Source organism: Falco peregrinus, chromosome 7, assembly GCF_023634155.1.
Source record: "Falco peregrinus isolate bFalPer1 chromosome 7, bFalPer1.pri, whole genome shotgun sequence".
NCBI classification, from domain to species: domain Eukaryota; kingdom Metazoa; phylum Chordata; class Aves; order Falconiformes; family Falconidae; genus Falco; species Falco peregrinus.
Genome location: NC_073727.1, coordinates 3,357,248 through 3,373,808, shown reverse-complemented (window position 1 = coordinate 3,373,808; position 16,561 = coordinate 3,357,248).

Here is a 16,561-nt window from a genome sequence, read left to right as displayed (position 1 = left end):
GCCCAAACTAATGAGAGTGAAGACCATCCATGTTAAAGCAGCGGCTGAGCAGAGACTTAGGAGTCACCATTCCGCTTGGAGAAAAACAAGAAAAACAGCCCTTCCACACATCTGCTTCCAGCGACCTAGAGAGCCCAGTGCCAAACTGGGGCATGAAACTCTTTTCTGTAAAGAGTTCACCTGTAACAACAGATTCAGATGGGGAAGGCTTACGATTAGACAGTATCTGCCAGGTAGTTTACTCCTGTGAGAGACTAAAACTAAGCCATAGCATCCCTCTGAGATTTATACTGCCAAAATAAAAAACATCTAATTGAGCAACAAATGTCTTATTTGCTCTCATGCCTGAAGCTGACCAGAGCTACTCTCATGAAGAGCCGCTGCTGCAGAAAATAGAAATTACCGGGGAAAAAATTACGACACACATGGGAAGACAATGCCAAGTAGCTGAGAGAAATGGGTAAACAAAGTCAATTAGCAAATGCAGTATGAAAAGACAAAAGCTTCCTTTTATAACTCTGCTTTTGCACTAGTCTTATCTGGACACTTCATGCGTTGGCATTCAATGAAGTCAGACGACGTGCTCAGCTGTTTTCAGCAATTGGGCACTGATATTTATTTCAGAAAGAAAAGGGCCTTGTAATTCATTTGTAAGGCTGTACGTGGTTAATTCCTGATGCCTTGTAAATGCTAATTATGAAAGAAGATGTTAAAGGGTTCCTTAGGAAATCAATACTTTATTATACAATAATTGCATCTGCAAGTTTAATGTTCTTCATAAGACTTTGGAAGAATGGAAGAGGTTGGGAGGTCAGATGATGCAAATGGTGGCTGCATGACCTGGAAAGTCATCAAGAATTTGAGGCCTAGTAAAATGCCCAGATGTCATTAAAATATTTTCAAAAATCCAGCACTTACTATGGAAAGCAAACTGCTAGTACATCTGCCTAGATGACACCTTGGCCCACTAGGAAGCTAGGCACACTTATAATCGAAATGGCTGTTCTGTTATTCATCCAAGAGCTTTGATTATTCCTTCACCCGAATGATTTGTTCCTCTCAGGATCAGCATTTCACTTCTGTCCCCCTCCTCTTCCCCTGGCTCGCTCCCCAGTTGTTCCAGCTTTCGACATAGGAGTCAGCGAGGAGCTACCGTTAGGGTTATAAGCCCTGGAGACAGGATAAAGCTGAAAAATCATTCTTCCAAGAATTTCTGGGTCACTGTCTAATTGATACTAGCATTAACATGCTTCATATTCATGTTCCAACTCCACAGGCAGTACTTACTCTGCACCCAGCCATGTGGGACTGCTCTAGGCGGTGAGTGGGAACCCAAAACAACGCCACTACATCAGCCTAAGAACGCACCAGCCCCAAGAGTTTTACAACAGCAAAACAGAGAGAAAGAGTCTTTCTTCCACTGCGGTCATCAGTGCAGCTGTACATTCCTCTGTCTTTTATTACACACTTTTTAAAAGAAATATTCCATGTTACTTAGAGCTTATTAATTTGCAAAGAAACCACAAGTTATTTCCTTACATCATTATGGGTTTAAATTTTTTTTAATTCTTACAGGCTATAAAAATCCATGAACTTCAAAGGAAACGAGTCTAAGACTCAGTATGTTATAAAAGGAGTCCAGACCACGTTCACAAATAAGATATCTTTCACTAATAGCAAAGTATTTCACAGGTTGTATCGTAGCTTAAACTCTGTTGAGAAAATGAATGAGAAGTGATTCATAAAACAATCTGTACATTTAACGCATGATAAAATAAGATAGTATTGCACAGCTTTCTTGGAGAGCCAAAAGGCGGTGCCTTGTGATCTGCAAGCTAGTCAAATAAAAACACAGTAGGAGGGGGTGTAATGCTGAGTTACTGCAGCCACTCCTCATGATTCATCTTTTCTCCAGCAACTCACCCAGTCAGTACGTCCAAAATGCAATATGAAAATTTAATGCGCACCCCCCATAAAGTGATGAAAAAAAAAGGACAATATGTGCATACGTTCACATGTGTGGTGCGCATGCAGCATTGCAACGGGAAAGGCTGCTCTTCTGTGCTGCTGTACCAGTCTGGCTGCCTACAGGCAGGGCAGGGGGATCTGCCTCAGCGCATCAGCCATGTGCTGGCGGAGGTGGCTGCAGGAATTTCATTTTTCAGGAGAAGGCTTGGTTTTTAATACCAAACTCCCCAACAAATCTGCAAAATTAGGAATCCTCGCACCTCGAAATAGCCTCTCTTCCCTGTTTGCCCAATGATACGTTTTCCTGGCACTTGCCCATGATCAGCAAGACATAATATACGTTCATTTAAAAAGGAGTGACACATCACTGCCTGACACCCGTAAGCAAACCATGCAAAAGAAGTAACCTCATGAATACTGGAGAAGTGGCAATGCCAAAAAGGACTTTTATTCCCCCAGCATGTCCAACATGACCTCTCTCAAAACCACGAAGGGTGAAGAGCTCTACCTACACGCCCCATAAACCTCCCCTTTGCCTGCCTCTGCAGAAGATGCTCCACTCAGCACTTGGTAACCTGCAGCTGTAATCAACACAGGGAACAGAAGGCAACCCATCAACTCTACTCCCAAACAATCCTGAAGGTATTACCGACGCCCGGGATAGACTTTTTAAGGGCAGCCTAGCAGCCAGACAGCCGTCAGGCTAAGTATCCTGGCTGGCTGAGTCCTGCTGAAAGCTCCGCCAGGAGTGCTGCCGTGGAGCGCCTGAAAATCCTGCTCTTGTGAATCCTATCGAAAACCTAATTCTGAAAGCGAGCTATAAGGGGACAGCTTCTCCAGATTTGAACATCAGACAAGTATCACTTTAGGAACCCAGGCAATGAAATTAGATACTTAATTATAAAAAAAAAAAAAAAAGAGGTGCCGCCCAAAAAACCCCCACTGCCCAAAATGTGATAGGACTAGATAAAGGTGCTTGCCCCCACATTTTCCTTTCTTCAGGGATAGCATCCACCAGTCTGACCCGGTATCTTCACAGCTGTCCAGAAGCCTGAGGACACAATCCAGGCTCATCAATCCCTGGCATAAGCACCACTCTCCTTCTTAAAAAGCCAGTTACCTGGGATGACTCAAAACTTACGATTGAAAATATGTCCTTCGGACAACGAACATCTGTATTTCCATCAAACACTGAGCACTGTGCATACACCTACTGGTGAGCGTGAGGACCCTGCCATGCAGTCGGTCACTGCACAGCAAGAGCTTATCTTTGAGTTAGTCCCTAACATGCACCCAGCATCGCTGCCTGAAGAAAGGAAATGGCAAGGTAAACACCTGAATGTTTTTTTCTATTCTTCTGCACAATGAAAAACCCAAGGGGATCTTATCATCCAGACGAGGTGTGGATGCAAATGAGATTAGCTTGTTGGTTAGTGGAGGGTCCACAGGTGCAGCTTAAGAAAAGCAACTCAACAAACCTGGTGACCATCCTACAGATCAATTCTCACAATAGTTCTGCTTCCCAAATGGCCTTAGCAATTTCAGGATGTGGTCCCTAGCTCTGTTTCTCAGGTATGCACACTTTCATTTCCTCATACACTGAAGAAGCATCTCCAGTCCCTCCCGGGCAGATGATGAAGCATCACCAGTTATAGGCGTAATCTCAGGCATGCTTTGCTCCTGCCAATGCTGCTGTGAGGACCTCTCATTTAACTGCATCTACTGGGCACAGCAGTTTGGCAGAAGGAGGATGCTACAACCAACAGGAAAAAGGAACAGAGCTGAAGGGAGACTGGCCCCAAAGCCATTCTGACAGCACGTAGGATTTTATCCTGACATCCCCAGGCAGGGCACCTCATATCATCTCCGTAAGGTAAGACAGTAAGACACACATCCCCAAGAGACAACTACACTGTTCCTCAAGCTTTTACTACAAGTATTGCCTGAGAGACTTGACAGAGACTAGACTGCTGGCTAGCCAAAACACGCTTAAAGAAGTCTAAGTATTTGGAGGAAAATTTCAATGCATTTTCTATGGTTTCCCACAGCACCTGACATTGTCACACTGGGATGATGTTCCAGGAACTGACTATGCCACCTCAAGGGCTACTTTGAAGTGGCAAAGGAGCACAAGAGCAGCTCTCACTAGAGCCAGTTGCTAGTCAGCACTCATACAAACGAATTAATATTTGCCCAGAAGAAACAGATGCTCCACATGAGACCTTACTGGAATGGAGATTAGAAGAGAGGGCTTGCTACGCTGGGAATGACCATTCCTGCTACTGACACGTGGAGACATAGATCTCAGTGAGAAAACATCAACTTGAGCAGGGTAGGATGGTTTTATCCCAAAACTTAGAGAATAGTTACAAGGGAAGAGAGTAAGTAATCGCTCTTCAATGAGATGACACGCACATGCACACAGATTCCCAAACAGACTGCCCTAAGCATTAAAAATAATCCTCTGGATTCCTTAGAAGTTCAAAAACTACCTTACTAAACATGTCATTCAAATGAGGAACCAAAGCAATGTTTTTTTCCTACTTTCTTGTGGGTTTTTTTGAGTCTTTGGGGTGCATACTTCCAAGTTCTTTCCAAAGCCTTGGGACCTCATGACTTAATGAGAGATAAGATTGTCAGGTAACATCTTGGCCTCAAAAGTTTCAGTTTTAACAAAACACAACTACTGCCAGGCTAACAGTAGGATTGTAATAGTTGCCCCCTCTCAAATTTGGTACAAACACCACCTGTCCAGTGATTAGCAGATGCCTCAGACACGAATTTGGGCAGCACTCCTTTCCTAGGAAGCCCCTTCCATGCCATTCTGAATAGGAAGAGACCATCAACTTCAACTTATAATCGTCTGGCTTCTGTCGGTTTTTGTCGCAACTTTACCGCCAGCACTGTCATCTCAAATTTGGCTGAAATTACAGATTTTTGTCAAATAAGCTTTCCCAGCATGTTGGTTAGAGGACCAACACATTCCTCTTACTTTAAAGCAAAAATTCCAGAAGAAACAGTTGTTTTGGAACAAACAGAGACCTCTGCAGTGGTTTCGGCTGAAGCAGTGGAGAACTTGGAGGTTGAACTGATCATAGACAAAAGCAAAACCCACTTCAACACAATGTTGAAAAGTAAACACCAGGGGGGTGGTGGGGGAAGAAAAGAGCAAAAGAAAAAGTTAACAGCATTCTAATTTTTCCCTGTTGTCTCAATTTAAAGATTTTTATAAAAACCATATTTTTTAAAGATTCGCTTTTCTCCACTGATTTCTAAGTTTTCAGCCATACTGCAGAGTTGTTCTTTGGGCTGAAAGTAGCAGTTCAACAATATCTAGCCCTGACGTAATTTTTTTTAAGTAGACTTAAAAGTCTCATTATCCTCATTCCATAGGTGAGGAAATAGCTTATGTAAATTGCTGAAGGTCACTAACCAGTCAACAGCCCAGGCTCAAGGCTTTCTCTCCCCTTCACCACACTTTATGGGAAAAGGAATTAAAGAAAATTTCTAAATGAAAAATGCTATTTTCCCTCTTAAGTCCTGTCCTTAATACCTGACCCAGAGACCACCAATTTTGTGCTCTGAAACACCTGAGAAAGGGGGAGAGATACTTAAATTGAATTAGCTAGCGGGAGCTCGTATCACTAAATGAGTGAAAGAAACTTTCCTTCTGCAAGTACGGGTGCTGAGGGTCTATGTAAAAAATTTTTCCCCCCTTGATATAGTTTGGCATGTGTCAGTCCATAAACATCTAGGCAGCCCCTGTGCATCTTTGTCGAGCAGAAATTTCCTGAAAAAAAACCAACCAACAACTGAGAGGGAATGCTCTGCTCCCTGCCTTGCCCAGGGTTACAGGGATCTCACACCCAGGGGATTCTCCTGCCACAACGTGCCCGTTTATCCTCAGGGTTAACACAACAGGCAAAATTAAGTTCAGAGATTTGACACTGCATCTACTTTGCAGATTCTTCGCCTTCCACTCTCCTCAGAGTCAAACATTGAAAGACAGGTGTGAAAGGTGATAAGGAGAAGTTTGCTGTTGCCATTGATCAATATTGTGTTCTCCAAACGGCTTGGGCTTCCTTGCCAGTTAGTTATTCTTCGTTCTCAAATAAATTAGCCTTTTGCTCTTCTCTCTCTAGCCTTTTGAACCAGAATGTTCCCCCACCCTTCCTAACCGTAACTGGAGAAGATCACAGTATTTACACAGCAGAGCTCACTGGCATAAGGAGGCTGCACTGGCTTATATATCTACCTAGCCTATCAGCCCGTCCACACAAAGCAAGCTATGGACTTCAAACTGGTTCGACTGGATCTTAAGGACAAGTGATTTCCAGCAAAAAGTCTACTTTTGCCCTAAACTTCAAACATTTTAACCTGCCAGCCAGGTCTTTTGCAGGATCTTTGCAAATACAGTTTTACGTGCCATCAGGTGTTGACTGCTCATTGAAATAAATTAAAAATAAAAGCAAAAAATCACAGCTAGCAAGAGTCAGCTTAGCATTCACAGAACACCGCTGCTTGTGGCCCTGCCACCACAAAAAGCTTACACATTTAAGACACCCCAAAGCAGAATGCTGGGAACTCAGATCAGCAAATTTCACAAAGATGAGACTGACCACATCTGGCAAGACTTCTACAGCTTTTTCTAGAAAAAAAACCTATTGCCTTCAGCCGGATGTAGGGATGCTCAGAGTGTAAAACCACTCTTAAGATTTCATGCCTTTTAAACCAAGTGGATGCCCCCCAAATTTTCTATTCTTCTTCTCTACGCAAAACAGGTCAGTGCTTCCTGCATTAATCTTTGTCCACGCTTCAGTATAGCAGGCTTTATGTCAGCAAGCTTCTTCCACTTTCACTGCACGCTGCCCAGGGTTTTTACATCTAACATGCACAGGTTACACCCAAAAAGGTCATTCAACCTGCAGCCAACACGGCTGCACGGGGGAAATGGGCCCCCCCTGTGCTCCACTGCAGCCAGGACCCCAGTGAAGGCAGCAATGGTCACAATCTCTTCACTGGGAATGCTCTCAGGAAAACACATGGCACCTCACTTGGAAAGGAGGGGACTCCTTTGGCTCATGCCAAGCTGTGTTTCTTAATTTATATACACTGACCTAGACATTTCAGGAACTGGATTTGGGTTCCCCAGTACAAGACAGACATGAGTGTACTGGAGGGAGTCCAGTGAAGAGCCGCCAAGATGATTAAGGGACTGGAGCATCTGTCATGTGGGAAGAGGCTGAGACAGCTTGGGTTGCTTAGCCTGGAGAAGGCTCAGGGGGATCTTATCCATGTGTACAAACATCTGATGGGGACTGTGGGAGGAGTAAAGAAGATGGAACCAGGCTCCTCTCAGAGGTACCCAATGACAGGACAAGAGGCAATGGGCCTGAAAAACAGAAAAATCCATTTAAACATAAAAGATACATTATTGCTGTGGTAGTTGTCAAACAGTGAAACAGATTACCCACAAATTTGTGCCATCACCATCCTTGGAGATACTAAAAAAAAACCCCAAACACCGCCATACATGGTCCTGAAGAAGCTGCTCCAGCTGACCTTGCTTTGAGTAGGGTTGCTGGGACTAGACAACCTCGAGACTCCCCGCCTCAACAATGGTGCAGCTCTGACTTTTTAACCTATTAAAATTGAGTAAGTAATTATCAGCAGTCCTGACTGTTGACACAAAGTACAAACGATGGTTTATTTAGATCAAGAAACCCCTTTCAGCCACCTGAATAAAACCCCTCAGCTGACCTATGAAGATCTGCCCCTCATCAGCAACTCGGGATGGAGACTTACCCAAGCCTCCCCTGCCCCATGCGCCTCGCCTAGGGCCAAAGCAAGGTGTCTGCTTCCATGGGAAAGCCGTAACTCATGGCCCTGGACATCAGGGCACAGAGGTGGGAACTGTGGTTCCAGTACAGGGCAGGCAAGAGGGACAAGGACATCAGGAGTTCAGTGGGTCACAGGAAGGCTGGGATGCACTAGCCTGAATTCCAGGGACACCCTGAGTGCCATCTTGCCCATCCTGAAGTCTGGACTTCCCACATTTCCCGTGCTTTAACATCCCAGCAGCTAAATGAAACACAGCTCCAGAAAACTAGTCTATTGTGTTATAATAGTATGGGAACACCTTGAGATGAAATGCCATGTGAAAGGTGAGATTTTTTTTAGGATCTTTCCCCACCCCCCTCAAAACTGAGCCTAAAAAAATCTCATCTAAAAAGCAAAGCTGTCCGCTTTTCACTTTGTTTTGTTGTTTTTTTTTTTTCTCCCAATCACGTCTGTATTTGAAGTGCTGGCAAAACCAGGTTACGGTATAACCCAAAAAAGTACGTAGGAATTCGAGGTGCACAAGCCTTGCCCCGATGAAGCTAATTATTAGGTAAGCCCCAGAAAAATTGATGAACCTAACGTAATACTCCCAAACAGATCAACGGTCTTCATATAAATTTTGGTCCTGGCTCCTATAAAACCATTAGCATCCCTAGTATTGTAATTTACAACCTTATGATGCACTGAATCATATTTTAATTTATCTGGAAGATATAAACAAACATTCTTGGGTGGAAATTAATACCTGATCTTTGGCTACCTCTTGTGGTATAACGATCCAAAGAGAGGAATTACCTTTTAAAAAACATAAAAGGAAATCATTGCGCAACTGATGAGCTTGTCAAATACTTCTAAGGGCAAAACCAGTTCTTAGGTTTTTATATGTAAGGAGCCTGGAAGATCTTGCTGTGAAAATGCATGCAAGGATACAAGCAGGGTGAATATTTCTGTAAGTGTGTGCCATGGATGGCATCTGTTTTCAAGAACAGTTCAAAAGGACCACAAAAACGTAGTGGGGTTTTATGTCGGTAACCTCTCCTATCTGTAGAGTCTCCTGAAAGGGAACAATTCCGTGACATACCTTAGACCTTTACCAATTTTGTGTGGACCCCAAATGAAAAATTTGCCTAAATGACTGAAGAAAAACAATACAGGAATTACATAAAAGTGTTCCTTCCATTTTTAAAGACAACAGAGGGAAACAAAAGATACAAAGCTAAATTGACACAGGAGACTTTTTCTCCTTGTCTTTCAAAATGAACTAGAGTCAAGAAATAGCCTGCCTTCACACAAAAGAAAGAAAGGGGAGGGCAAATTAAGAACTTTAAATAAAAGCCTCACATTTTCCATTTTCCTAATGTCCACTGTTCTGCAAAACATTTCATGCTATTGTATGATTTTCTGTTTAGAGAGAAATTTGTGAAGCACGGCTTTTCCCAGAACCTAAGGAGCAAAAACCCAGGGAGTTGATATGAGCCTTTGCTACGCAACAAGAGCTCTCCCACGTAAAATCAGATTCAACAGCTACAAGTAACTTCTAGTAAAGGTACAAGATATACAGTTATGGAAAGGAGAATCATAAATGCAGCTGGCATGCTGAGAGAACATCTGTACATGTATTGTACCACAGTTCATCAACTGTTTATTTCAGCAAGTACCATATGCAAAGCAGAAATGTGAAGATTGTGAACATGAAACAGAATTTGCTCAGATATAAAGAATCAGATGGTAGATCCATGGTCCCAGTTAAAGAAGAAAAGCAAAGAGATTCTCAAAATGAGACAGAAGGTCTGTCTAGCCTCCTACTGGAGTAAATCAGCGTAGCCCCAACAAGGCTCGTGGCTCTTGTTAGTTCTGGTCTGCTCTGTGTAAACCCAAAGCTTCCTAATGTGGTTACAACAGTAATTCAAGAAGCAGCCACACTCCCTGTTTAAGGTAGGAATGGTGACTTGTCCAAGGAGAAACAGGATTTGTGCAACTTCAGTGCCTTTGTGGATTCCTAAGAAGGCCTGGCCATTTGGGTTCCAGAGCAAGAGTTCAGGCCTTGCTCAAATACTCTCCCCCAGCACCCCCCACCCCCCCCACCCCCACCCCCCAAGAACCAGCAAGATCCCCATAGCACATCAAGCAGCTGAGACAAACACACTTCAGTTAGATGGGTTCTTTTCTGCACAACCAGCTCAACACCAGGGAGACACTTCTTTGTGCTGAGGATTTAGCATTCTCTAACGCTCAAGAAAATGCTCCTAACGTGTTGCTAAAGGCACGGCTTGTAGAAGCACTGTCCTTACCAGAACAAGAGATACCAGCAGAAGTCTGGTTTTGCCTGTAAGACCACACCACCATCAGTCCGAGATCTTCCCTTGCTGTAACCCTGAGGATCACAGTCCTTTGAACAGCGGAGTTTACCCCACTGTAAGTACATGCTTGGAGAACAAGCTGTGCCACATAAATATCTATTGAGATGTAAAAGGAATTAAGACAGAACACAGGAGGCAAGTGAAAAGAGGAAATATTTCAGATGAAAACACCAGAGAGAAAAGACGGCAACAGTCAGCAGCCCTCAAACCTGGGGCAGGAGAGCACATCACAAATGGTAATGCTACATACAAGCTTAGTTTGTGGCCAAGTGGCAATTTTTTTCTGTAACTGAGATGACGAGAAATTTACTTTCACCCTATGTCCTACACATCGTGACATGGAAGTCAGTCCAAATACATAAGTGTTTCTACTACTCTCCTCAGCATGCTGTGGTTGGTAGAAAACAAACTGCAGAAAAGACTGGAAAGCATCCAGTTGTGGATGAGCAGAAGCAAACGACAGCATTAACCGCACCGTGCCAGAGCCCCAGAGCAGCTGTGAAAGTCACTGGCAGAACTACTGTGAAAGGAGAAAGGTAATAGGAGATAGGCAATGCAAGCCCCACGGGAAACAGAATCCTCTGATGGGCAATAAGGAACCAGAGGGAGATGACTCCCGGACAGCCAAGAGCAAGCAGCAAAGGAGATGTCCGCATGAGTTTTCCCAAGAAAGTAAAGTGGAAAAGAGGGGCTTGTCCTAGGAAGAGGAGCCCAGAGGAGTGCAGAAACAGCTATGTCTAAGTTGTCCTTTTCTCAGCAGCACCCTGCAGCAAAAGGCACGATCCCTCCTGCCACGCTAATCTCTTGATGGCCAGCACTCACATTCATATAGATACAGATAGAGAAATCAGATTTCATCACCAACTCAAAAAGCCATTATAAAATTTGCTGGGGAAATTGCAGACCCAAAATGGAAGCCAGCTGAGACCACAGCCTGCAGGGTCATGTATCATTAGCGCCAAGTGAACCAAGTCCAAATGTCCAGCTTACTGTTCAGGAGGAAACAAAAGCACTACTATATATGTGGGCAAAGTATCATCTTTTTCTAATCAAACCTGTCTTAGGTCTGGGTTCAGAAAAGCATTCAAGCATGTGCTTCAGGCTCTCTTTTTTTCAGAAAACTGCTCAAAACACACATTTACCTGTAAGCACTTGCTAACGGCTGTGAATAACAGTGAAAACCATAACTAAAATCTTCTGAGAAAGGGTGCTTAAAAAAAACCCAGCAAAATGTGATAAGACGGGATTGTCCAATGCATTGCCTTACCTCTGTGCTAGGAATACCGCGGGGGTAAGCAGCGAGTAACAGAAGGCTGCTCCCAGGCTAAGATGGCCACAGACATTAGACACAATACCCGTCACCAAAACCCACGTAATCAGCACAGCAGCATATTTTTTGGTTTATTTATGGCATTGCCACAGACCCAGCAACAATCCAATTAGAGTGGTTCCAGGTTTGAGCCCATTCCCAGCCTTACAACTTTCAAAAGGGATCTTTTGCAAGAGTCTGAAGTGAAAGTTATGACCCCATTTAGTGCCGTTCACTAATGGCAGTAAACATGACACAGTTTTCACACCGCCGCTCAGCCCTGATGCCTGCTTGCAGTACATTAATAATCCTGTCATGGCTGTCAAGGGGACGCCACACTCGCTGTTCTGATGGTGCTCTGTCTCTGTCTCCATCCAAATAATTTGTCTTTCATCACCAGCAGAATTGTTTTCCCGCATTTCTGTTTGACTCAGTGACTTCTGATCTCTGGCCTATTATTCCATTCGTCCTTATCAAAAAACCCCACAGATCTGAATAATAAACTAGAAAGTTGCTGGCTAACAAATCTAAAAGGTTGCAAAGACAAACTGTCACTAATTTTACTGTGTGATTAATACAAGTTGACTTACATCTCCAGGAGGCTACATTACCTCCCTGGGAAATACCCTTCTGCACCAGTTATTCTTAGGTGTTATTTCTGATTAATTATGCTCTTGCTCCATTAGAAAACTGATGGCCAACTTTGCATCTGTCTCTTTCCTTTGTATCTTACAAAGACAGTGGCTATAAAAAATTCATAGGGATGAATGAATAGATGGTCAGTGTGTCCGAGGTGGTGCGGCGGCTCAGGTTTGCTACCCTGGGAGTATGTGCTACGTATAAAAATAAAGGTCACAGAAGCATCAGTTGGTACAGCACCTAATCTTCCCAGGTGGAGGTGCAGTTTTTCACCCACAAAACTGCATCTGCAGTTTAACACAGTAAAATTATTAACAATTCCATGAAAAAAATACCAGATGCATCCTCAGTTTTATGAATGCAAATAGCCCTATTGGAGCCAAGGGGAATACTCACATGTGTTTAAGTTAGACACATGCATAAGCAAAGGCAGGATCAGAGCCCCAGCTATAAATATTTATGTCTGCAGTACAACATGGCCTCAAAAAAGCATTCAAAAAACAGACTACAATACAAGATCCTGACAATACAGTTACTCCACAGAATTTCAATGGGAGGCTCTCCTTTCTTGGGTCCCTTTGAAAACCCCAGCCTCTACTATTTTAATAAAGCCACCACTGTCATTTCAGCAACCTTGGCCAACAGAACCCAAAAGAAGCCAAAAGGAAGAAAATATAGTAAAAAGAAAATAAAAATATTGTTACTACCAATGTTAAGATCTTTGCAAATTATGTTTTAGCTTATTTATTCATTATTCAGAAGGGTACTAAAAGGATCTGGCTTTAGAGCCCGAACACACATCTTCAACTAGGATGAGCATAAATCAGGCAAACTCCTACCTCTCTCTTCCTTAGAGATTTAAAATTAGATTTGGGTGACTAATGCAGATAAAAATATTCATTCGCTTCAACCATACAATCTGCTTTCCTGGAACAAACATTTGCAGAAAACAAATGTCAAAGCAAATGCCTTTATTTACTTTGGAAGAGTATTTCTATACATCCAATCACAGAATGGAAACACCAGCAGGTGACTTATGCGGCCAGTCAGAAGTAATATCACTCAGATTTGAAACAGTCAATTCACAGAGGAAGAACATTTGGGAAAAATTTTATCAGATCCATTTGAACTCAGAATACATAAAATAGAAACCAGAGAAGTACTGAAGGAGAAGAAAAGATGGAGTTAATCAAAACAAATACCTCACTCTGAACCCAAGCCGATAAAAGGCTTTTCCCTTCAGTTCAAAGGATTTTGGATCAGGCCTCTCCAGCTCAATTCAGTTTTAAAGGCTCACATGAACCTGGGGACATCATCCTGCAAGCAAAGCTCAGGCACTTGGACTGTTCCAGCATTGCAGGATCAAGTCCTGTAGAGCATCAAATACAAGTTGTAATTAAAATAATTTACATGCTGCTAGCAAGTCAGCTAAAGCAAGCACATCAGGTTCCCAGCATGGATTTCAATTTGCTTCAAAATTACTCAAGGGTAGGAGCTCATATTTTTCAACATCATCCTAGTTAGCCTAGGAAAAATGCAAGACCCAACTGACAGCTATTTGATTGGGAGAAGGTGGGGGTGGCTATTACTTGGTAGGCATTTATCTTTACTTGCTGCCTGAATTCATCATAAAAGCAAACATCCATGCTGTGCATACGCTACCAACAAACGCGTCATCGGCTGCAAAAACACCAGGCTGGGCTGTTTTTCCCAGACGAAAGCACGCGTGATGCTCCACAAACCCAGCAGCTTGGTAATTCATGGTGGGATCTGACCTGATGGGAGACAATCCTGACCCACGGATCCTGCCTGCACCCCACCTTGCACTCCTCAAGCAACGCAGTCCTGGACGGAGCTGTGCTCCGCTGCCTTCTCACCTTGTTGCTGTTCCTTCCCAAGCTGCGATTGCTTAGCCAGCCTTAAAATCCAGCTCGTTATCCTCTCCAGAAGGAGCCACCTAGGTGGATCGTTTGCCTGTTGTATTAACCCAGATTAACGCCAGTGGATCCTGGAGCAAGCACCTAGTCCTCTACAGGACTACCTTTATGGCCACAAGTGACAGTGCGGGTGCAGAGAGTTGTGTGAAAATGAACCCATGTGTTAGAAATCCCATTTCTCCCCGTATGGGTAAAGCACCTCAGAGAAAATCAGCTGCTGATGAAAAAAGACCCCACAGAACGCCACCAATATGACTTCAACATCTTCTAATAACCAGGCACATTACCTACAAAATTAGAATATATTTCCTATTAGCACATCTGCTTCCAGTTTATAAACCATCTCAACCAACGTACAGACTCTTGTTTAAAGGAGAGACGGAGACAATTTGGTTTTCTTTTTTGCTCAGGAGCAGTGTGGTTGCTGAAATCTCTGTATGAATTTTGGGGGTTTGGTTGGTTCTTGTTTCGTTTTGGGGTTTGTTGTCCATTATGGAAATCAGTATTTTAAGGCCAGAAACAATTCCACTCCAGAACTGGTCTTTGCTAAGCGCTACGGTGCAGATGGGTGGGTGACCAGGGTGACTCGCACAGACACAGGCCAACTACCTTGAGTCTCCGGCAGCCAAGTCATGGCACGGTCAACTTACCAGGATTTACCTTTCAGGATTTACCCTGCCCGGAGCCCCCAGAGGTCACTGTGCCCACTGCAGAGTTCATAGCTCAGAGCATCTCTGCTGGTGTCTCGGAGGCTGCGGCGCAAAGCCTGGAGTCTCCTCTTCCAAGGACAACAGCTAAATTGTAGTGTTGAAACCCAACACTGACTGGCAGAGACCAAAATTCTACCTTCCTAGATCTTTTTAAGGGAGCCTCTGCTCTTGGACATTTCTAAACAGGCCATGCAAGCCTTGATGGATCCCACAGCTCATCTGCTATGACAAATCCTTTCGTTTCTCACCTCAGTAACGTAGAAGTTTGTATTTAAAATTTTGCAACAGAGTGGCCAGCATATTGAGTTTCATTTGTGCTGTATTACTTGCTGAGCTGACAAGTCATTTAATTATTCCGTTTCTGAGAAAGCAAAAGTTTATATGTTGGCTAGAACATACTAAGAGTATTGTTTAAAGACAGCTAATTCATAGGATGGCATCTGAAAGCAGCAGATCAGGAGTGAAAGTTATTAGCCTAGATTCGAGGCAGACTTTAGCTGGAATAACGTGTGTTCTCGATCTCCTCGGATTGTGTAGTCAGGAGGGAGATATCTGGCTAGATGGGATTTTGCACATCTGTCAGCTACATCAGAGATCCAAATGCAAAAGCCAGCATGTAAGACCATTATGTGGATTTGTGACCCTCTCCTGAGGATTTGGGGTCCATAAACCAATGAATGGATTACAAAGAAACACAGTTATAGTATTTTCATCTGTGACAGATACTGCTGCAACTCCAGAGTGGCTCACAATATTTAAAGGAAAACCATACCCAGCCTCCACATATGGGCCCTGCAAAATGCAAAAGGCAAGCACCGCTCAGCATGAAGAAATTAGAAAAAGTATGTTAAAATTCGTTTAGCATCTGACTTGAAAACTCCAGATTTCTATGGTCTGAACCAGCAAAGTATGGGAGGTTTCTCCTCTTTCATATCTGTATCTATATGAATCCATGTAGAAGAGATGCCGGCTCTACAGCCCGAGCCACATATTAGACACAGGCAAAGAAGTTCTCCAGATGGGCTGGAATTCCTATTAACCCAGAATCAGATGACATTTAATAAGCGGACTACATGACCCTGTTCACAGACACTTCCTATCAATCCGTTCCATACCTCCCAAATTCTACGTGAAATATCTTAGCAGGAGAACTGCTGAGCTCCAGACTTCCTTGGATGCTTTCAGGGAAACCCAGGAAACATGAAGCACAGATGAACCTGAATCACTAGACGTGTTACAGAATAGCTTTTCAAAATGCCCACCCCCAAATTCAGCCAATTTGCTACTTTTAATTAGGGGAAAGCTGGGAAAATAAAATTGTAAGCGAATTTAAAATACCAAATGGCACTCAAACCACAAGGGAACATGTATGAAACACTCAATTTCTGGTTGAAAAGAAAGAAAAAAAAGCTAAATCTGGTCCAAGGAGGTGAGCGAGGGGACAGAACTCCCCAGGTCACACAAACCTGCTCATGCTCCCGTTGGTGACCAGCACATTGGTGGCCAGCTTTCCTCACAAAGGCCAACCCCAAATCTCTCCAGCGCTTTGCACACCACGTCTAGCTTTCAGTGCTCTGCATTTTCAGAGCGAGCTGCTAAGCATAATCTCTTTTCTTGGTTTCTCCAACACTGTAACTGTTAATTCAGTTTTCCATAGATACTGAAAAAATCATGTTCTCCCCATTGACCACCCTTCTTTTCTTTGTTAAAGTCTATGTTTTGTACAGTCACAAAGCTTGTGTCCTGACCAAGCTGCACCCTTTGGAGCACTTTCCTCACCCTGATTTTTCCTTTCAA